This window comes from Sabethes cyaneus, chromosome 1 (assembly GCF_943734655.1).
Source record: "Sabethes cyaneus chromosome 1, idSabCyanKW18_F2, whole genome shotgun sequence".
NCBI classification, from domain to species: Eukaryota; Metazoa; Arthropoda; class Insecta; order Diptera; family Culicidae; genus Sabethes; species Sabethes cyaneus.
The window spans coordinates 150,510,063-150,534,228 of NC_071353.1; the positions used below are offsets into that span (position 1 = coordinate 150,510,063).

General features: G+C 39.3%; 1 protein-coding gene across 1 annotated transcript in view; it reads left to right on the plus strand.

Moving 5' to 3' along the window:
* LOC128732968 (protein MAK16 homolog A) overlaps positions 1 to 16,404 on the plus strand; it is an 80,739-nt gene extending 64,335 nt beyond the window's left edge. Inside the window, exon 4 of the mRNA XM_053826464.1 lies at positions 16,187 to 16,404. The gene's annotated coding sequence lies outside the window, so the exon portion shown is untranslated. The remainder of the gene's footprint in view (positions 1 to 16,186) is intronic.
* Positions 16,405 to 24,166: the final 7,762 nt, after the last annotated feature.

Consider the following 24,166-nt stretch of genomic DNA (forward strand, 5'->3'; position numbering starts at 1 on the left):
AAAGACGCGGCGTAACCTAGCTCAACCGGTGCGCAGCGACGGAACGGAATAACAACGGGGTCACTCACCTGATTTCGTGGTGCGGCGCGGCGCGACGTGCTGCTGTGTTGTGGCGGTTTCGGTTCGGTTCGTTTCGAGTTTTTTTGATTAGCATTAGGATGATTTGAGTCATCCAAAATCGGTTTTTGTTTTGGCTCTCTCAATTTGTTTGGTGCTTGCGGGGGGAGGTTAGCAAAGTGCCGTTTAGTCGGAAGAAAAGGTGGTGTGAAATTAATCGTGCGCAAATCCTACAAGGTTGGGGCCGCGCATTTCCTATTGGAAATTTAGTTCACCGGAGCCGACTGCCGGCCGACGCCGTGCAGAGTCGACGAGCCCTTTCAAGGAACTTGGTTCGAATTCGAATACGAATCGAAGAGTGCCTTGAGAAGTGGAAGTAGGTCCACTGGCAGTCGGTCGGCTGTTCTTTTGTTTCATGCGTTCTATTCTGTGCTTAGTGATGGTGAAAATTTGTCGTTAGCTGAGCATGTGATGTAGGTGTGTAAATAAAACGGTGCTGTTTGTATGAAGAAGTTTTGTGTTTTTTTCTGTGTGTGAAAATAAAAAAAAGCGTCACGGTCGTGCGATACCGTTGCGCTGCGTTGTGTAAGATATTTGAGGAAGAAGAGGCAGGAAAAAAGTTGGCGCACGTCTAGTGTTTTTTTTGCTGCTTCACTGCCGGGGGACCTCGTGGATAAGGTAATTCAGATAATTTTGTCACAATTCATGCGCAACACTGTATTAAATCTGGTTTGATGATAAGATTAGATGCGGGTTTTTGTATGCGGTAATCGGGGGGTAATTTTATCGGTTACATTTCAGAATGCGTGTTTCTGATAAGTGCTAAATCTTGTTCAGCGTTGAATCGTAGAATGGTTAGCAAAAAATATTTTAAAGTTTGAAATTGGCTCAATATGAGTTAACTAGTGCCAGAAAGATGAAACTTTTCTTTTGATGATTATAGCAAACGTTGACATGGAGTGTATTTTTATACATATTAAAAGTTCTACAGTTCCTAAACAAGCAAAGATAGAGGTATACCTACTATATTCAGTAATGTTGTGTATTTTTACTATTTGTACAACTTTGTAAAACAGGAAAAGTCATACGGCAACTACAAAAACAGCTAAAATAAAAAAACTGATTTGGACGATTTTTCATATATGAGAAATAGGATTTTTCTATCTTTGCTAAAGAGATAGAAGGTTACTGTCTTCAGCAACATTTCTTGTAATAATATGCTATAAAGTTTTGCAGAACACATCAATGCGTTATATTGAAACTGAAGAAAAATAAATTTTTTATTGCACTTTTAGGGCGATTAATCAAAATTTGAATTCCGCTGGACGATAGAACTTTTAATTTTAAGAAACTCTACCAAAGGTTCCATAAACCTAAAATCAAGTTTTCCCGCTCAAAACTAATGCGCCTAAAATCAAAAAAGAATAAAACTTCCAATTTAATTCTACTAGGGTAGTTGATCCAGTAGTTGTGGTAGTACCAATAGTTGCGCTACTATTCATTATTAATGCATATTTTCGTCACCGTAGCATTTTAGATAAAACAATTACATTCATTATATAAAACAGGTTTTTAGAAGTATTGGTATTGCTGTTGCAGTTGAAAACCTTAATAATCGACGTGCGACATTCGGTTTTATTCTTGTTCCGTGTGTCGCAACTACGTCGCAGGTGGTGCGCTGTATAGCGCATCAATGTGCGAACACAGCGCACCACGTGCGACATAGTTGCGACACACAAAACAAGAATAAAACCGAATGTCGCACGTCGATTATTACGGTTTTCAACTGTAACAACAATAGTTAGACTACACCATTTAATATTAAAGCATTATTTGCTAAAATGCCAATTTTCCAAAATCTAACGCGCAGTTGGAGCGCACAACTATAGGCGCTCATCTATAGTTTTGCTACGATGTTTTTTCACTTAGCAACCTAGGGGTATGAAATGGGGAAGGCAACTAGGAAAAAGCGCCCAATATAGCTCTAGCCATCCCAAGCCCCTACCTAGCGCCTCCACGTGGCCATACCTGGAAATACTTCAATTTGTATAATTGAGTAGCCAAGCTAGGAGGTGCGGGGTCGTGCGGTTTTCAGTTCCTAACCTTACAAATGTAGTTTTAGGCAACCATTAAACCACACGACTTTATTTTCAAGTATTATATGATTTAAACTAATATTTTTGGCAAACTAATCTATTTTCAGAGAGCGAAATAAGGCGCTATAGCCTTGGCCAATTGCAGCCTGGCTTCTGGTCTAAATGCCATTAGTTCATCCCTGAGGGTCCGGAGTATCACTTAACCTTTATCAGCAAAGATACTCCCTACGACTGTAAATAAATCATTATCTATGTATATGGGAAGCGTTTGGTACGGGAGGTCCACGCTTCCTTCCTTCCCCTTGATTTCAAGGAGTTTATTGGAATTAGGTATTTTTTCTGGTTCCACTTGATTCCTTGGAATTCTCTCTGCGGTACATGCTGCGTAGTTGACCTGGCCGTTGACAAGAAAAATGATTGATTCAAGTAATCGTCATTTTCCAGGATGCCTTCAAGAATTGGCTGCGTTAGTGTGAGATTAGATTAGAGATTAGATGTTTTTTCACTTAGCAACCTAGCAATGTATATGGAATAACACAATTAAAGGAACATCAAACTTAATTAAGGAAACATTAGCGCAACTGTTGGTACAATATAATTGTATCGGAAAACTCATTTTTTCTTTATAAAGCTTCTCGTACAACGAACGCAATTGTCTTGCCTTGTGACAAATACCTTGTATTTGATAAATTTATATCCCACAAGCATTAATTGAAGCATATACCTCAATAAACAAGCAAAATGAAGGTATATTGTGCTTAGTGGCGCAACTAATGGATCATCTACTCTATATATATACTAGCTGACCCAACAAACTTCGTATTGCCACAAATTAACCTGTGTTGTACATAAATCATGAATCTTGGATGATCTTTGTAACAATCTCGAGTTTTGCAAGCCCCTCAGCGGGCGGCTTCTCGAGTCTCGTCCTGAATGATCTAGTGTTACTATAGATAGTTTTTGTGGTCTCGTTATTGACTAATGTTTTATGGAAGAGTCTCGAATTTCTCGAGTTCGATTAGTTTTTGAGTTTCGCAAAAATTTCTGTTTTATTTGTATGAGAGTCCATATCCCCCTACCACAGGGGTGAGAGGTCTCTAACTATCATAAAATAAATTCAAGACTCAAAAATCTCCCACATGCCAAATTTGGTTCCATTTGCTTGATCAGTTCTCAAGTTATAAGCAAATTTGATTTTCATTTGTTTGGGAGCCCCCGCTCTTAAAGTGGGGAGGGGTCCTAATTCAACATAGAAAATATTCTTGCCCTCGATAACTTTCACATGCCAAATTTGGTTCCATTTGCTTGATTAGTTCTCGAGTTATGAGGAAATTTATACAGTGGACTCTCGGAAAAGTTAATCGATTGGGGAATGAGTCGATTAACTTTTCCGAACTATTAACTTTTCCGAGTAGTCCTAAAAATCATTCAAAATGATAAATACAAAGGCGAAAAATGCATTCCGGGATATAGGATAAACATTTTTATGTATTTGGAAGTTGTAATGGAAAGAAATATGTAGCAAGATCTTTATGAAATAATACTTAGTTCAGTAAGTCTATTGTCACACTAGTTACACTAGTTTACTTTTGTTTTTTCGTGTAGTCTGCGACTACGTTTTAATAATGTTCACGCTTATTTTTAGTTCCTTGCTGTTCCTTCTTTTGCATTTAAAATTCAATCTGAGTTTGCGTTTTTCCAGTATGTTATCAATAATCCTGAAGTAACTATGTGCTCGTATTGAACTATTGTTGCGACAATAATTTAATTTAATTTAATCCCAGCTATGAGGCGACTCTGTTTGAAACTGTGGAAAGGCGACAATAAACCGAAAAATGAGAAATAAAGATAAAAGGTAAACACACGTGTGTGGACGAACACTTGGACAACCAATAAATTCAAACTCTCAGAAAAGTTAAGGCAAAAATTAACTTTTTAGAGCGTTGCATGAGAGCTTATATTCGCTTAACTTTTTTGAACAATTAACTTTTCAGAGAGTCTACTGTATTTCATTTTGTATGGAAGCCCCCCCCCATCTTAAAGGGGAGAGGAGTCAGAATTTCCCTTCTAAATAGGGGAGGGGTCCCAATTTACCATAGAATAAATTCTTGTCACCAAAAACACCCACATGCCAAATTTTGTTCTATTTGCTTGATTAGTTCTCGAGTTATGCAGAAATTTGTGTTTCATTTGTATGGGAGCCCCCCCTCTTAGTGGGGGGAGGGGTCTCTAACCATCACTAAAACCTTTCCTGGCCCCAAAAACCTCTACATGCAAATTTTCAATTCAATTTTTACCTTTGTTATACTATAACAAAGGTTTAAAAATTGGTCGAAAAACACAAAGTTGATCTGAGGCCCGAAGGGCCGAGTCACATATACCAATCGATAAGGTTCGACGAATTGAGCAATGTCTGTGTGTGTGTGTATGTATGTATGTGTGTGTGTGTGCTTCATTTTCTATCGCCTGTTTCTCGCAGATGGCTGAACGGATTCGTTCGATTTCAGGTACTATTGCCTAGTGCATCACTATTGTGTTGTTTCATGGTCCGACTTTTTGTTTAAAAGTTATGAGTAAAAATGTGAAAACTACCAGACACGATTTTCTCCGGAACTAGACAACCGATTTCAATGATCTTAGTACCAAATGAAAGCTCTTGCTATAATATAAAAATTGTCAAAAAGTTTTATTGAGAACAGACAAGTAGCTTAAAAGTTAACCTTCAAAAACCTGTTTTGACAAGGTAATAATTATCGCCTGTTTCTCAGAGATGGCTAAACCGATTTTTGTGCTATTAGTCTCATTTGAGAGGCAATATAGCCTAATAGATCACTATTGATTTGTTTATTGATTGGACGTTTAATTTGAAAGTTATGGACAATCGTGTACAACACATCAAAATTAACAATAATTTATAATAATTTTGACTAAGATAATGTATCAAGTTTCAATTATTTTAGTATCAAACGAAAGGTTTTCACACTACGAATATATATGCAAAATTTCATAAGAATTGATTTTACCGGTCAAAAGATATTAACCCTCGAACACTCGCGCCAACTTTTATAACACAGTTACTCGCGCGCAAAATAGCCCAAAACCAAAAAAAACGTGCGCACTATAGTTTTACCTGGTAAAACTTGGTCTTAGGTTTATCGAACCTTTGGAAGAGTTTCTTGAAATTGAAAGCTCTATCGTCTGGTAGAATTTAAATTTTGATTAATCCCCCTAAAAGTGAAATAAAAAAATTATTTGTCTTCAGTTTCAATATTACGCATTGATGTGTTCTGCAAAGTTTTAGAGCATTTTATTACAAGAAATTTTGCTGAAGACAGCAATCTTCTATCTCTTCAGCGAAGATGGAAAATTTTTATTTATTGTAAATGAATTTGTAAAATCAGTGTTTCTACTTTAGCTCTTTTTGTAATTGTTGTATGACTGGTTCATGTATTACAAAGTTGTACAAATAGTAGAAATACACAACTTTGCTGAATATAGTATAGCTCTATGTTTGCTTGTTTAGGAACTGTAGAACTTTGATTATAAAAAATACCCCAATTTTGACCTCGAATTACTTGACTACCAACAGACGGATATATTTTAAATCTTTTACATTTGCTGATAATTCCGCTGCATACAGACCCATTTTTCCATATGAAGAAACGAGAAAAAGTTCCAGTTGAGATCAATTGCGGACTTCACATGCTGCTTGCTTCGTTTCTGTGATGTCGGCTTATGCTGATCTATTTTCCTAACAAATTAAAGTATTAATGCATTGAATAATTCTAACATTTTGCTCATAACAAGTTTATTGAAGAATATACGTTAGTTAAACCATGGAGATCGCAGCAAACTGTGACCGCGAATGGTCGAAATATAATTTTTCGCGTCAAGAATTTTTCACTCCGGAATTTTTTAAATAAATACTTATTTAACCATGCACCGCAATGTGATTAGTGTTAAATGGATAAGTTTTGAGTGAGTAAGTGATCGGCTTGCCTTTTGGACGCGAGGTTCGGACGCGGAACTTTGTTTGGATCTTGAAGGAGTTGCTAAAGAGTTTACAATGTTGCGGAAATCGTCACGTTTCGAAAGCAGCGCGTGTGATAAGTTTTCGCTTGCATTTTTTTCGTGCGGTTTTCCGAAAAAATTGTTCAATTAACCAGATTGTTAGTAATAATTGACGGATTAAAGCGAAAATTACGAATGTTGAACTCCGACAACCACGGAGTCGAAGATTCTTCCCTGATATATAACTCATGTTCCTTCCAACCTGATAGGAGGATGGCAGCAAATTCACAAACCTCACTGTGCTGATGGAACGGGCAAGAGAACATTTTGCAAATGCATGCCGGTGAGATCGTTTCGTATTTTAACTATTTATCTTAGCTATGATTTTCTCTATGCTAAACGTAGAATAGTGGATTTTACAATTCTTTAATCTGACTTATTGAAAATTGGTGTTAAATTAATTTATTTTATTTTTTTCTTTCGCTAATTTGGTTTTGTATCAATTTTGAACAATTATTAAATTATTATGTCGGCATATTAATGATAAGTTATATGCATAATTTATTAATTAAGCTTTAGTATGAATGCGCTCTTATTATTTTTTCGTTTACGCTGGTTTATTGAACAATTATTTTGCTATTTTTATATCTTGTTCTATTCTAACACTACGGTAGCTGGAGTGTCCTATCTATTTTCAGAGAGCGAAATAAGGCGCTATAACCTTGGCCTATTGCAGCCTGGCTTATGGTCGAAATGCCATAGGTTCATCCCCGAGGGTCCGGAGTATTATTTAATCTTTACTAGTTAAATACTCCCAACGAGCATTAAAACTAAATAATAACAATTGAACAGAAACGGTTGGTACAAGACGTCCCCGTTTCTTCCTCCCCTGTTGATTCAGAAATGTATTTATGTATGAATAAATTATTCACACAAGATTCATTTCACAGAATCGTCTTTGCGGCAATATCTCACAGTTGGCCTGGCCGATTTGATTTTTGTGATATATCTGGGATATTTTACAAATGTCAATACTGACAAGAAAATAATTTGAAATATTTCTATGTTAAGAAATAATTTAAATTATTTCCAGGAATCCTTTATTGTGGCTGTGACAGTATTAATGAGTAATGAGTAATGAGTAATGAGAATATACGTTAGTTAAACCATGATTTGTAACTTTATAACAATATGGCATTTAAAAGACCTTTACTACGCAATGTTTATGTTAAAGAATATTATTTCCTTTTACAACTTACTTTTACTTGCACTTACTCATATTACGAACAACTTACTCAGCAATTTCTTGAAAAAAGAATCTATCAAAATTTATAAGTGCTCCTATTTTATTCAAATTTCGTGAACTTATTCAATTTCCAAAAATTTTATGTAAACCAACACACCATGCATCGTTAACCAATAGATGAATTATGTTCCGAAGACGTGTCGATTTCTATCTCAAATAGCAAGTAAGACCGTATAACAAAGGTTCCTTTCACCACAAGGTGGATTAAAACAGGTTTTTTGGATGGTTAATGGTTGAATAATGCGCTCCAGAGCTACCACGAAGTTCCGCAGCCTCTTATTTAGCAACTTCTATCTCTACCTCCTCGTGGTACCATCCGGGATACGTTCCTTAGTGGAAATCGAACAACCGGTGGAAACTAGGGTCGTATGCGGACAGAGAAGGAGGCACTCATGCGAAGGCTGAGTGTAAACTCTCCGCCTGCAAGGATCTCGGTAGAAGCATGTTCGATGAACCTGAAAATACTGAGAACCTGAGCAGAGGATCCAAGCCCCCAAAGGAGGATGGTTTTAATAGCTGTTATCCATGGCTACAAGTAAAATACAAGAATGGATAAACCCCTAATCCAAGGTGTCATGCGACCCGTGCCGAGGGATGAATGGTGGGGGGGTTTCATAAGTACTCAGCCTCAAACGGAGCCTGTGGAGTACCAGAGCGCCCTCAACAGTAATCAGCCCTTACCGCATCATGAGGGGCTCTGATGCGGCGGACTCTTCTTTCCCCTCAACTCGTGGGATTCTATATGAACAATCAAAATAAAACATGAACTTCAGTGAGCGCGGACGGATTAGATAATCCGTTCGCAAGAAGTGGTATCCAGAGGTCTCCGCCGATGGATACCAGTAGTAGCGCCAGCGTAAGCGGAAAAGGAAACGGTACACCTGTCGCTCCAACTGCATCTACGCCGGACGCAGCAATGAAGGGCCCGTCGCTAATAAAAGCAGTGGCAGGCAAGAGAGACATGCTACCAAGAGTGGTAGCGGCGTCTCATCAACTCGATGCCATTATCGAGTTCGTGGCAGGTCGCAGTACCTTAGCAAAGGACCTGAAACAAAGTCTGCTCATGCTTCGGAGCACCAAGCGTGCTGCGACGAAGGAGCACAGCGAACTCGAAGCGCGAGTAAAAGTGGCAGAGAAAGAGAAGACGCTTGTATCAAGGTCTGCACAAACGGATGCCTGCCCGTCAATGGCTGACCATTCCGTGGCACTCGCGACTACGGAGCAGTCTAACGACAAGGCATCCGCCAAACGCGCATGGCAGTCCCCGGGGGAAGAAACCCCCACGGGTCCGTAGAAGCGCCTGATAGCAGAGGGTCGTAAGCCAACCGAAGAACCCACTGAGGGTAACAAGACGCTGTTAGCGTCCGACAACCAATGGGAGTTGGTCAAAAAGAAGAAGGCCAGGAAGAAAGAGGAGGATCGAGCTCCACCAAAAGTGGCCAGGAAAAAGAGGCGATGCCCTTATCCTCAAAACTGAGGGGCCGAAATATTCGGAAGTTTTAAAGGCCATGAGAGGGCATGATCAGTTGAAGGGTCTTGGCGCTCTCGCACAGGCAACATGATCCTTGAACTCAAAAAGAATGCCACTGGAAAGGGTTCTGCTTACAAAGTGCTGGCAGAAAAGGTCCTTGGCGATAGGGTGCAGATCCGCGCACTAACGCCCGAGATGACTCTCCAGCTTAAAAACCTGGACGAGATCACCCAAGCGGGCGAACTAGCACGAGCTCTCAACGAGCAATGTAAAGTGGTGGTGACTACCGATGCACTCCGTCTGCGTAAGGGACCGGCGGGAACCCAGGTAGCAACTATAAGACTTCCACTGGAAGACGGAAATGCAGCCCTGAAAGTGGTTAAGCTGAAGGTGGGATGGTCCGTATGCCCACTGAGCGTGTTCCAGCAGCCGGAGGCCTGCTTCCGGTGCTCTGAGAGAGGGCACAGGTCCTGGAGCTGTAAGGGACCAGACCGAAGCCACTTGTATAGGAGATGTGGCGGTACGGGCCATATAGCGAGGGACTGTACTGCGCCACCCAAGTGCCTGATATGTACCGGCCAACGGTAACTGGGTGTTGGATAGGTCCGGGACGGCGGCTATATGGACGACAAGCAGGTTCCCGGTTCAAGAGGTTGTGTCAACTGCAGACGAGGGATTTGCGGTTGCCAAAGTAGGTGGAGTGTTCTATCGAGTCGGTCGATTGGTCGATCGAGCAGTTTACGCGGATGGTAGACCGAGTATCAGTTGTGCTGACTGGTCTAAGGCCGTTGGTTGTGGCGGGCGACTTTACCGCTTGGGCGGTAGAGTGGAGAAGTCGCACGAACCATAGGGGTCGGATTCTGCTTGAAGCTCTGGCAAAGCTCAACGTAGACCTGACCAACGTCGGCACCACAAGTACTTTCAGTAGGAATGGTGCAGAGTCTATCATCGACGTGACATTCGGCAGTCCTGGTCTGATAGGAGACCGGAGGGTAGACAATGGCTACGCTCACAGTGGCCATCAGGCGGTCCACTATGGTGTCGGTCAGATAACGAGGCGGCGAGTAGAGCCGACACTCCAACCACCCGTGGATGGAAGACATCATACTTCGATCCCGAATTATTTGTGGAAGCAATCCGAAGAGAGTGCGGTGATCGTGGTATGCCCGATCCGAACGCTGATCATTTGGTTGAGGTACTGTCGCGAGCATGTGACGCTACCATTCCTAGGAAAGGTCGACCTAGGTATGGCAGGTCACCGGCTTACTGGTGGACAGGTAAAATTGCGGAACTCCGCGGAGCGTGCTTTCGTGCGAGGAGAATTATGCAGAGCTCGTTCGGACGAAGGCAGGGCTGAATGTCGAGTAGCACTTGCTGCATCACGCACAGCGCTTAAGAGTGGGATAACAGCTAGTAAACGAGCCTGCCTTGAAAGGTTATGTGCTAGTGCCAATGCGAACCCGTGGGGTGATGCCTACAGGGTCGTAATGGCAAAGACCAAGGGAGTGATGGCGCCCTCAGAGCAATCGCCAGAGATGCTGGAGCGGATCATCGAGGGCCTCTTTACGCGCCACGAGCCAAGGCCCTGGCCCAGGCCGCTGAGTCGTCCCACGGCCGACATTCCAGTATCTCGGACCATAGCGTAGGATGCTTTTTTGGAAACATTTTTAGTCCCTCTTTTGATCCACTTATCCACTTTATTGTTCACTTGTTGAGCCCGAATCTTACAATTCGGAAAATATAACTATCTATTCTATCTTCTATTTTCTAGTCCATTTTTAGGCCATGTTATGTTTTGGTTCATTTTTGGTACAGTTTGAGTCAATTTTTTCTGCATTTTTAATCCAGTGATGTTGCTTGCCGACCAATTCCCTTTTGGGTCTTCATACAGGAAGGGGAAAAAAAACAAAAAAGATTTTTTAATCGAGCAAAAAAAAACATGGATTTTAAGAATTTTTATTTCAGGTTGAAACGTGAAAACCGAATCTATTCTTGCTTATAATATATACGTTATTATTTTCTATGCAAAAATATACGAAAAAAGACAAAAACAAAGGAAAATTTTTTGGGACGATTTTCGGAAATTCCATTGTTCGAATTTCCATTTCTGTTTCGTGTTAGTAGCGTTAATTCAACTCGGAGACTCATTTTTCGAGTTTTTCAGACAGAAAAAGTTTCAGAGCCCACAGACAATTGATTTTATAAAAAGAAATTTGACTCATATCCTACAAATTATTTTTTTGCCCCCCGATTTTTCAAGCCAATTTCCAAGGGGGGGGAGGTGACAAAAACTTTAAATATGATTTGCAATGGCCTTATTATTGATCATTCTTTAGTCCATTTTTCGGTCCATTTACAGGCATACCTCGATATAAGACAGCCTCGTTATAAAACAACCTCGATATAAGACAATTCGATATAAGACAATTTTGTCTTATATCGAAACAAATCCCTTTGACATAGCTGGTAACGATACCAGAGCTGGTTTTCCATTCTGAAATCGGTGCCATGAAGATGTTCATTATTTCAAAATTACCCCAAAAATAGTAAAAAACTAATAGCTCAAACAATAATAAATAGTTCAAAAACCGTAAACACATAAAACAGAGCAAAACTGGCGACCGCTAATGCAATTTTTTTTTTAAAAAACCATGTTTCGATATAAGACAATTTCGATATAAGACAACTTTTAGAAATTATAAATTGTCTTATATCGAGGTATACCTGTATGTCTATTTCTTTTATCTATTTTTTAACCAGTTTTTGGTTATTTTTTAGTACAGTTTTATTTATTTATTTTTTTTTTTTTATTTATTTTAACTACATATTCACGTAACACAAGTAACCTTATAATGGTTTTCAAAGTTTGCGTACAGTGTGATTTCTGCTAATAATCAATCAGTTCTAATAATAATCAGTTTTCTGCTGAGAGGAATGTTTTACATGATATTTTGAAGACGGCGTAGCTTCTAGCACTTTTGCACACGCTCGGCAGACGGTTCCAGAGACAGATACTACGGTGACGAAAGGCTTTCCTGCCAGCATCAGTTACACAACTGGTTAGCAAAAGATTGTTTGTTCTATTTGATTGGGAGAATGAGTAAAAGTTTGAAAGATAAGTTGGCCCATCAAACAATATTTTATATGTTTGAGTGCATATTCGGAAGTTGAGAAAATTTTCAAATGTACACCCAACCAATGAGTTTTGAAAGCTTGAAATGTGATCAAAACGGCGAATGTTATGGACGTAACGAGTGACGGAATTAAAAGCCAACTTGAGTTTTTCGAAATTTTCGTTAGATACATTTGCAAACAGGACACTACCATATTCGAACAAAGGAACAATAAGAGTTCTAGCTAGTTGTAAACGTATAGGTTGTGGAGTGTAATGACGTAGTGCTACTAATGAATGCATAGACCCATAAACTTTCTTACACACGGCTGCTACTTGAGCATCCCACTTCATATAGCTATCCATGAGTATGCCCAAGTTTTTGACAACCGCTGAATAGGGAATAATCTCGTTTCCAACCATAACTTGAGCAACTTCATCAAAAATCATTCTTTTCGTTCTGAAAATGATTGCTTGAGTTTTTCCAGCATTTAATCGAATACCATTTGAGTTACTCCAATCCATAATTTTCTTTATGTCCATATTGATTTTATTTACGAGAATGTCGATTTCATTACTTTTTCCGGGAAGGTATAATTGAAAATCATCAGCATAAAGATGAAATTTGCAGTACAGCAATTGCTCAGGAAGATCGTTAATAAACATCGAGAACAGAAGCGGTCCTAAAATTGATCCTTGCGGGACTCCGCTTGTTACGGTAGCCAAGTCTGATTTTATGCCGTTGAGCTCAACGTATTGTGATCGGCCGGAAAGATATGAATGAAGGAGCTTAATAGCGCAGTCTTGTAGTGAGAATATGCGCTTTAACTTTATGCAAAGTAAAGCATGGTTGATTGAGTCAAAAGCTTTGCTAAAATCAAGGAGCACCATAACTGTAGCAAACTTTCGATCCAACGCGCATCGAATATCATTTTCGATTTTGATGAGCGCTGTGGTTGTGCTGCAGTGCTTACGGTATCCTGACTGGAGAGGGCACAGCAGACTATTTTGCACTAAATAGTTATTCAGTTGTTTTGCTATTAGACCTTCAAAGATTTTTGAGAGAGCGGGAAGAATGCTGATTGGACGATAATCAGCCTCGGTGGAAGGATTCTCATTTTTTGCAATAGGAACAACGCGAGCAATTTTCCAGTCACAAGGGAAGCATGACATAGTTAATATACAATTGAACAGGTCGGTAATAAAAGGCAGCGTGACACAAAGTGTCTTTTTTAGAACATGCAATGGAATTTGATCAGTTCCGGCAGAATCACATGTGGCCGAATTGAATTCGGTTAACACTTCGTCTTGAGATAAACATCTGAAAGAAAAGTTTTCCTGACTTATATCTGCAGTTAAATCGTAAGGTTGTGTGGGATTAAGTTGAGAAACAAAGTACGTGTTAAGCGATGACGCACTGACGTCCCCGCCACCAGCTCTAGAAGACGCCTCCTTAAGACCCAGCTGTTTGATGTTTCTCCAAAGTTTGTTTGTTGAATCATGTTTTGGTAATTTTTTCATCAATTTTTTGGTCAATTTTTTAGTTTACTTTTCAGTTCATTGCTTGATTCTTTGATCCATTTTTAGTTATTTTTTAGTACAGTTTCAGTCGATTTTTTCTGCATTTTTGGGTTAATTTTTAGGTCAATTTTTTGGTTCATTTTTTGGTTCATTCTTTAGTCCATTTTTTGTGACAGTTTTAGTCGATTTTTTGCTGTATTGTTGTTAATATTTTGGTCCTCTTTGAGGTCAATTTTTTGGTTCATTATTTGATTCATGTCCAATTTTTGGTCTTTTATTTGGCTCTTTTTTGGTTTATTTCTGGAAACATTTTTAGTCCATCTTTTGATCCATTTAGTCCATTTCTAGCTTCATTTTTGGTACAGTTTTAGTTCATTTTTTCTGCATTTATGGTCCATTTCGGTGTCCACGTTTTAGTTAATTTTTGGCCCATTTTTTGGTTTATACTCTGTTCCATTTTCTATCAATTTTTTGTTCTATTGTTAATCATTTTTTAGTTATTTCAATACTCTTCTAGCCATTTTTAGTCCATTTTTGTGACAGTTTGAGTTGACTTTTTGCTATATTGTTGGGTTAGTTTTTTGGTCCATTTTGAGGTCAATTTTTTGGTTTATTTTTTGACCAATTTACAACGAGGAGGTGGAGATAGAAGTTGCTGGATAAGAGGCTAAGGACCACTATAGGGTCTGTGTTGCACATTATTCAGTCGTTCATCAACCGTTTCTTATCCACCAGTCATTTTGACTGGTTTTGGTATAAATAGGTATATTTAAAATGCTGGTATATCTAGTGTTAATTTGGTGTTGGTCCTATTTTGATTCTTTTTTGGAAACATTTCTAGTCCCTCTTTTGATCCACTTATTGGTCCACTTTATTGTTCATTCTTTAGTCCATGTTTTGGTTCATTTTTGGTACAGTTTTAGTCGATTTTTTCTGCATTTTTGATTCATTTTTGTGTCAATTTGTTGGTCAATTTTTTTGGTCCATGTTCTGTTACTTTTTCTATCTATTTTTTGTTCTATTGTTAATCATTTTTTAGTTATTTCAATACTCTTCTAGCCATTTTTAGTCCATTTTTGTGACAGTTTGAGTTGACTTTTTGCTATATTGTTGGGTTAGTTTTTTGGTCCATTTTGAGGTCAATTTTTTGGTTTATTTTTTGACCAATTTTTTTGTCCATTTTTTGGTCTTTTATTTGGCGCTTTCTTTGGTTCATTTTTGGATGCATTTTTAGTCTAGTTTTTTTGGCTCATTGTTTGATCCATTTTTGGATCATGTTATGTTCCATTTTTTGATCCATTTATTTGGTCCACTTTTTTGTTCATTTTTTAGTCTATTTCTTGGTTCATTTTTGGTACAGGTTTGGTCGATTTTGCTACATTTTTGGTACATTTTTGTGTCAATTTTAGAGATGGGCAATCTGCTCCTGATCCACATAAAAGATCCGGATACGTAAAAAGAATGACTGATTCGTGGATCTTTTCTTTTTTTTCCATGCTTTGATCAATATTTTAGGTCAATTTTGTGGTAAATTTTTTGTTTCATCTTTGGTCCAATTTTTAAATAATTTTTTGGTTCATTTTTAGTACAGATTTAGTTGATCTTTTGCCGCATTTTTTGATCCATTTTTGGGGCCAAATTATGGGTCGATTTTTGGTTCATTTTTTGGTCGATACATTGGTTCAAATTTTGTTCCATTTTTACGTGCATTTTTTGGTCCGTTTTTGGTCAATATTTGGTCCATTGGTCTTCCATCGCCAATAACCAGTCGATTCGTTGGAAGTTATCAAGTCGCGTTCGTGGAAGGCTAGGCGTAAAACGGCAAGAACTACGGAAAGTTTTGAAGAAAAATGACTTTCCAGGGAAACTGATACATACCGCTGTTGAACCCATTCGAATTTCGCGGAAGACTGTCAGTCCTGCTCCTGCTCTTCAATATTGTACCAGGAGTTGTTAAAAGGTAAGGAAGTCGACGTGCGGAATAATTTTCTGCAAATCCGGTCGAATTATATGTTTTGCCAATGACGTAGATGCCGTCGGTATCTGTCGGTAACATTTGAAGCGGCCCATTTGCAATCTAGAGAATAATATATGAATGAAGGATGAATCGCGAGCTCGTGTGTCTCAAAAAGTGTTCGGTAGGACCTGACGTTCGATCTGTATACCTCTCACAATCTGGAGTGCCCGCCCAGTTAGCTTCGGAGTACGATGCTAGCCTAACAAGCCAGTCGTCGTATGTTCGAATCTCGACTAGACGGTGCCGCTATAGACTTAATAGGATTTTTGCGCTTTCCGCATAATTTTCCTGTACTCTAATAACCGGCTGCGAAGTCTGTCGATAAAGAAGGGTTAAGTTCTGAAGAACGTTTATACCCATGGCTTTGCTTTTGCCCTCACAATCTCTTCATGGGTTTTAAGGCGGCGTACGATTCAGTTAAGCGAAATGAATCATAGTCTTCCATATCAATCTTGGTTCGATTGACATTAGATGCTTAAAGAAGTAGGTTTGTTTTTTGTCAAAAATACCTTCCCACACCTTAATTGCAATCCTATCCATGCACAGTCAAACTGTAAAATTGACTCAAAACTCTATTTTTTTCTTCTTCCTACAGATGCCCTACAGCAATGGGGCCACTCTGCGCTTCCTGTTGCCGGCTCCGTTCCGAGGCAACCATCAGGATTGCAACCTGACCCGCCTGTCGCAGAGCTCCGATTCGGTGTACCGGGACGAGGCGGACGATCAGCTCGGTTCTATCACGCCGCTCGCTTACCGCCCGACGGCGGAGGCCAGCGGCATCGGCAGCACCATCAGCTATGGCGGCAGTCCTAACGGTGGTGGCAGCAGTGCTGCCAGCAACAACGGTTGGTGGCAGTACAACAATAACAACAACAACAACAGCAATGGTGGTACCAGTAATGGGTTTGGGTGAGTTTAGTTTTTGAATAACGTAGAACTACGTTTTTGTTTTCTATATTGGGGTGCATTTTAGAAGTACGAGAAATGAACATGTAACGAAAACGGTTATAACTCAGCAATTTTTCGATGGATTTCTAGGATATTTGCGACAAGGTCTTCGCGTCTAATAGGTAAAGAATTATTTGTTTCGATTAAACCTAGACCAAGTTGATGTCCTGAAAGTAAACTGATTTGTGAAAGTGTAAAACCACCCTCTTTTCTTCAATCTGACCAAGCTGACAGCTGTCCGAAGAATATCGAATCGCAAATGAAATCATAGTTAGATTGAATTCAACGCTTTCATTGGCACTGCATTTGCATTTTGGTGGGCAGTGCTGATGGCAGATAAATAGTTATGTTCTTTTTATTTTTTTCAACGACAACCTTGCGGTACGTGCCGATGGCTTGTCGCAAATTTTTTGAACCGCTGCCAGCGAGCAAAAAAACCGGACCTTATTTTTAGTTGAAATGCAAGTAAAAAAAAACTTGTTTTAGAGGTTATTTCTGATGCACTCGGGCCCGATATTTTTGGCACAGTGTTAGAAGCCATAATCGTAATAATCTATTTTCGTTTACCATGTAGACAAAAGATTGACGTTCGCGGAAGTGTTGCCGGCTGTTGTAACAAAACTTTTTGCCGGAGTTTGTCTGGTCTCGTGTCAGCGAAGCTGACAATTACCTAGTCCCTAGTAATGTTTGCGATGGCTAAAAAAAGATTCTCCATTCAAAGTGGATCGTGTTTTTTTTCGCTCCTGTTGATCTAAACACTGTGCAGAACACGCTGTGTATTGCATGTGTTCGAATCTATGTGCGAAACATTCCTCACAACAGTCACCGCGGCGAACGACGGGTGTGCGATACCATCACAGTTAGTTGGCGACAGTTTTTTTTTTCGAGTCGACCGTCGGTCGAGGGGCTTGTCAAACCGATTTTATTCTAACGAAATTCGGGAGAGGTCTTCCCTCTTGGCGCCCCCTGGTGGGGCGCTAGTCGTCCGATTTAGCAGATCAGTGAAAACAAAAAATAAAAAAAAGTTCTCCCGTTCGTAGTTGATCTTTGCCCAGTTCAGCAGTCAACCACAGTACCGGTGTTTGCCAGCAAGGGAACCGGGTCGTCGTCGTTGTCGTTCGTAGTCGGTCGGTCGGTCAGTCTGTCGTGGCTATTTAACGCCGTTTTGTTGTAATCGAAGTGCGGTTTGTTTTTGTTTACGAATCTACCAGATTGATGGTCTCAAGCTGTCTAGTCTCGTTAAGCACGTGCCAGTGCAAAAAAAACGAAAATAAAAGAAAAGACCCATCAAACTGAACTGGAACCGGTGTGTGTGTGACGTTAATCCAATTTTCGCCTTGCTGAAAAGCTGATCCATTGAACAGATTTTGGCCACCGGCCAATTAACTCCCTTAATTTCGAGTGGATCATCGATCGATGATGATCGTTTATAGCTTAAGGGAGTGGTTTACGAGTACAACCTACAGTGTTTAAAAATCTTCCCAATTCCGTAAACAACTACACCCATCAATCGGTTTTTTTTTTATTCACTAAGATGTGACACTTCATTCGGTTTGGTTCTGTTTACCCTCGCAGCAGCAGTGCGGGAGCAGGAACGGGGATGCTGCTTCGTCGTCGTCCGATCTGGAAATGATGAGTGAGTTTGTTGCCTCAATCAGTGTCCGGCGGTGTGCTCCTCCGGCGGTATGACAATATTTCCCTTCCCGGCCGGGCACACATCCGCTTGCTGCGCCACAAGCTGACTCTGACTGACAATCGAAAACACATGTCGGAGGACCGACAACGACGTAAACAGAAGTGAACGAAGTGTGCGACACACCACGGTATTTGCCGGTACACAGTACATTGGTCGCGCGTAGTTAGTCAGTCGACCAACACAGATCTCGCGTTAATTTAAATTTAAACCAGTACGGACGTACGTACGTAGCTCCTGCGGAAGTTCTGGTGCTGGCGCAGGACGGAGGTGTGCGGCGCAATAGTAGATATATCAACCGGCAGCAGCTGCTGGTTGAGTGTCATCTTTTTGAGAACCTACGGTTTGTCACGGACACGGTCGGCCGTGGAAAAAGCTGTGGCAAGAGAGGCAAATCCGTGGCGCTGGTTTTGCGATCTTCTGTGCCAAAGACCCCTTTGTTTCGGGCGGTGCGATAAATAATGCCAAAAATGATCTACCAGCGGACGTCGAAGGTAGTGAAGCAGGACAAACTTAGAGGGTAAGATAGAGATGGAACGTAAATGTTTACTTTAGGAGATAATATCTTTGGCATACATTTTCTACTAACAACAATTCCTTTCCCGAAATACTTGTGAAGATGCAGAGGATTCCCTGGTCTTTAGTAGCAACAAGTATTGGACTAACATTCCTTTCCATCCCACCAGGACCCGCATTCGGACGTGGCCGGCGTCGGTATTGATCAGCATGCAGGGACCTGATAAGGTTGCACAATGAAAAATAGCGTGCTGTCCCAAGTATGCTTTTCCCAGCCATCATTTTGCAATTTTCATCGGTCTTGGTCAATAACGGAGTAGCAGCACACGGGCGGTATCCTATGCTTATGCTTATGCTTAATATCTTTGGCATACATTTTTACTTACCGGAACTAATTGGAGTTCGTTAGCGTCGCTTTGTTAATAATTAGGGTACATCTGAACTGAGCCAAATATTCACTACTAAGAGTTAAACCTACGAAATTACTACTTGGCTGAAAGGCTGCAACTAAAAAGTGCTCATAGTGCTCCCAGCGGATAAAGCACTTAGCTGGAGTCCAATCCCATGGGGTCCATGAATTATCCCATATCCGAAAAATGCATCCTAAGGAATCGGCATTTTTCGACGATCAGTTCAATAACAACAATTGTTCGATAGCATTTCCCATGCACTGGCCGTGTACATCGCCGCTGGCGTTGGTGACGTAATTAATTTCATCATCGTGCAGCTGATCGTATTGTGATCGTTATGGTGCACTGGTACTACAGCCGAATATTTTTCCGTTTTGTTTCGATTTGGTACCACCAAATACCAAATAGTCCATCGCAATCTTTTCAACGAGGTTTTATAGATTTTATATTTTTATACGTCAGTTATTTTGTTATATGTAACTAGCTGACCCGACAAATTTCGCATTGCCACAAATTAACCTGTGTTTTACATAAATCATGAATCTCGGATGATCTTTGTCACAATCTCGAGTTTTGCAAGCCTCCCAGTGGGCGGCGGTTCCGACGGCGGGTCACCGGCAACACTCGCGACCGGCTCGTCCTGAATGATCTAGTGTTACTATAGATAGTTTTTGTGGTCTCGTTATTGACTAATGTTTTATGGAAGAGTCTCGAATTTCTCGAGTTCGATTAGTTTTTGAGTTTCGCAAAAATTTCTGTTTTATTTGTATGAGAGTCCATATCCCCTACCACAGGGGTGAGAGGTCTCTAACTATCGTAAAATAAATTCAAGACTTCAAAATCTCCCACATGCCTAGTTTGGTTCCATTTGCTTGATTAGTTCTCGAGATAAGAGGAAATTTGCATTTCATTTGTATGGGAGCCCACCCTCTTAAAGGGGAGATAGGTCATAACTCGCTTTCTAAAGAGGAGAGGGGTCTCAATTCACCATAGAAATAAATCTAGCCTCCAAAACCATTTACATGTCAAATTTGGTTCCATTTGCTTGATTAGTTCTAGAGTTATGAGGAAATTTGTATTTCATTTGTATGAGAGCCCCCCCGCCTCCTAAAAAGGTAAGGGGTCCTAATTCAACATAGAAAAAATGCTTGTCTCCAAAAACACCCACATTCCAAATATGGTTCCATTTGCTTGATTAGTTCACGAATTATGAAGAAATTTGAATTTCATATGTATAGAAGCCCCCCCTCTCAAAGTGGGGAGGGGTTCTAATTCACCATAGAAAATATTCTTGCCCTCGAAAACTTTTACATGTCAAATTTTGTTCCATTTGCTTGATTAGTTCTCGAGTGATGCAGAAATTTGTGTTTCATTTGTATGGGAGCCCTCCCTCTTAGTGGGGGGAGGGGTCTCTAACCATCACTAAAACCTTTCCTGGCCCCAAAAACCCCTACATGCAAATTTTCACACTGATTGGCTCATAAGTTTTTGATTCTGTAAGGAACATCCCGACAGACAGACAGAAATCCATTTTTATATATAAGATAATCTGGGAAATACGATGGAGTTGGGATGTTTGAGATCGAATTGTATTCATTGAGAGAAAAATATAAATTTAGTTTTTAAATCGAATCAAAAAATATTTGGCAGCACTGATACTAAGAAATATTTTTTTTTTCGAATTCATTGGGCAATTTTCTTTGAAAATGTGAAAATAGTGCCTTTCTAGACTTAATGTTTTCGGAGATATAAACAAAAGAAAATAAGCGGATTTGACGAAAACAACCCAATTTTGGTCATTAAAACCGCAATAAGAGTGCAATAAAACTAACACTGGTATTTGGGAAAAGCCTCACTCGGTTTGTTTACATTTTGCAGATTAGCCCTTTTGAAAAGTTGGTACCGAATTTTCTTTGATTATACGATTTTTCATGAATCGTGCAAAATGTTTAGAAAGTAACTGGGAATGTGTTCACGTGACTGAGACCAGACCATTAGATTAAGTGAGTTGGTGGGATTTTTCTGGCCTTTTAAGAAGTAGCATTAATATTTTTTCCGTTTTGTTTTGATCGCCTGTACGTTTGGCACCACCAGATACCAAATAGTCCAACGCAACCTTTTCAACTGACACGAGGTTGAACAGTTACAACTGTTATTTTTACACGGCAGTTATTTTGTTATTTGTCACTAGCGGACCCGACAAACTTCGTATTGCCACAAATTAAACTGTGTTGTACATAAATCGTGAATCTCGGATGACTTTTTTCACAATCTTGAGTTTTGCAAGTTTCTAAGGAGTTCATGGGAGTTTTAATATACAAATTTTCCTCACAGTAAAATAGAAAACAACTCCCCCCATTGCTTAGCCTGATAAAATAAAGCGGATAGCATTTAAATATTCGCCAACATTACAAACCATTTCGCCGAATACCATTTTGCGAAACACCAATTCTCGGTTGACCATAACGCAGAATATAGAGTTTCGCAGAATACCAGGTCATAATACCGCAGAATACCAGAACACCAGGCAGGTCGCGGCCTGTGGCCGTCTCGCGCTGAATTATCTAATGTTACTATTGATAGTTTTTGGTGGTCTTGTTATTGATTAATGTTTTATGAAAGAGTCTACAATTTCTCGAGTTCGATTCGTTTTTGAGTTACGCTAAAATTTCTGTTTTATTTGTATGAGAGTCCTTATCCCCCTACCACAGGGGTGAGGGGTTTCAGACCTTCATTGAAAAAATTCCTGCCTCCAAAATCCCCCACATGCCAAATTTAGTTCCATTTGCTTGATTACTTCTCGAGTTATGAGGAAATTTGTATTTACTTTGTATGGTAGCCCCTCCTCCTAAAAAGGCAAGGCGACCTAATTCATCTTAGAAAAAAATCGTGCCTCCAAAAACACCCACATGCCAAATATGGTTCCATTTGCTTGATTAGTTCTCGAGTTATGAGGAAATTTGTATAGAAGCCCCCCCTTTTAAAGAGGAGAGGAGTTATAATTCCACCTATAAAGAGGGGAGGGGTCTCAATTTACCATAGAATAAATTCTTGTCACCGAAAACACCCACATGCCAAATTTTGTTCTATTTGCTTGATTAGTTGTCGAGTTATGCAGAAATTTGTGTTTCATTTGTATGGGAACCCCCCCTCTTAGTGGGGGGAGGGGTTTCTAACCATCACTAAAACCTTTCCTGGCCCCAAAAAACCTCTACATGCATATTTTCATGCCGATTGGTTCAGTAGTTTTCGATTCTATAAGGAACATACGGACAGACAGACAGACAGAAATCCTTCTTTATAGGTATAGATAAGCATTAACCATTGATCAGTGATTGTTTTTACGCTCAAATAAAGTTTTATCTTCTGATGAGGCATATGTTGACGTAAACACATGAACCGAGCATTACGGAAGGATTCGTCTTCAGAAGATTTTACGTACCGCGTCGCATCGGAAAGGTCCTGTGTTGTGTAGAAGTAGAAGGAAAAGTTGAGGTGCTCTAGTTAGACAGGGATACTCTTGACGGAGATAAATCGTCAAGCAAAAGTCAGACTGATACTGACTTTCTTGCAGTCGATAATAATTCGCTGTAGACAAGATTACTATGAATAGAGGAATTCAGGTCCTAACACCTTGCATACGGATTTTAACGCTGCGAATATTTGACAGAAAATGCACAGAAGAACTCAAATTTCCGCAGCGACTCAAAATCCGTATACATTGTGTCAGCCTTTAGACTGGAACGTATGTTTTGCCTTTCTACTATATAAATATACTAGAGGACCCGGCAAACTTCGTACTGCCACAAATTGAACTTAATGTTTCAGATTATAAATTTCAAATGAACTGAGAGAGCTGCTGGTTTTTGGAAAAAGGAGTGTTCTAAAAATATGAGTTGAGTTTTGTAGTTTTTTTGAAGAGTACAACGTTTGATGTAGTTGATTAAACTCCAAATTTTCAGAGAGCGTGTATATCTAACAGCCGTATTAAGCCATTAATAAGAAATGACAATCTGACAAAATCTCAAAGTTTATTATCGGCTACACATTGGAAACATGTCTGTGTAAAAGTTGGTTTGTCAATTCCCAATACACTACGGTTGTGTAGGTAGATTTTGCATTGAGCCTTGTTTTATAAACTCTGCTGATTGTTAACTTATTTTTGTAAAAGTGAATTCGATATTTTAAACAGCGCCTAATTTCGTCTGCTGCAGTTGATCGTCTAATTATAACCTTTCTAAGAACTTTCTAAAGATCATTCATCACCAACTATATTTTAATTGATCCTGCAATATATCATTGTTCTATTGAATGATCTCAAACACTTTTTATTTGTTTTAGTATATTCGTCATATTATCATTCTGTATGCCAAAAATTTTTTGACACTCGAACATATCCCCTTCATCACAATTGAAGGTTTGTTTAGAATTCCTCGAAAATTTAAATTCTATTCAATATGCTGATAGGTATTTCATGTCAATAGCCATGCGATTTTTATTCTTATTCGATTCATAAATTGTTAATGAGAATTAGTCGAAATAATTGCATTACCGAATATCGATAACTGTAATTAGCAAACTCCGTTAGTTTTAAGTGCTGATTCACAAAATGGATTGAATTGTTCATTTTATTTCTAATCGCCCCCTCAAATATGTGATAATGATAACATTTTCGTTTAAATCAATTTTTGTTCTCTTTATTCCTTTGGTAATTCACGCACTAAAATTACTTAAAACAAAAGCATAATTTTGTGAGCTGTTTTACTCTTTTAAGAAGGGCAATATGAAATTGGCAATAAGTTATTAACATGCGTAAAATTTTCATTTATATATAAGTAATTTAACAATTATTTTGTTGCTGGATAGCTGGAAATTCTGTTTATATACATATGTAAAATGTATTCTTCATGTGCATCAATCTAGTCAATTTGGTGCTTCAACCGTTACTATGAATTTTATTACTGACGCTTTTGGCTTGAATTTAGGTTTTTCTATAAGTTATACCTAC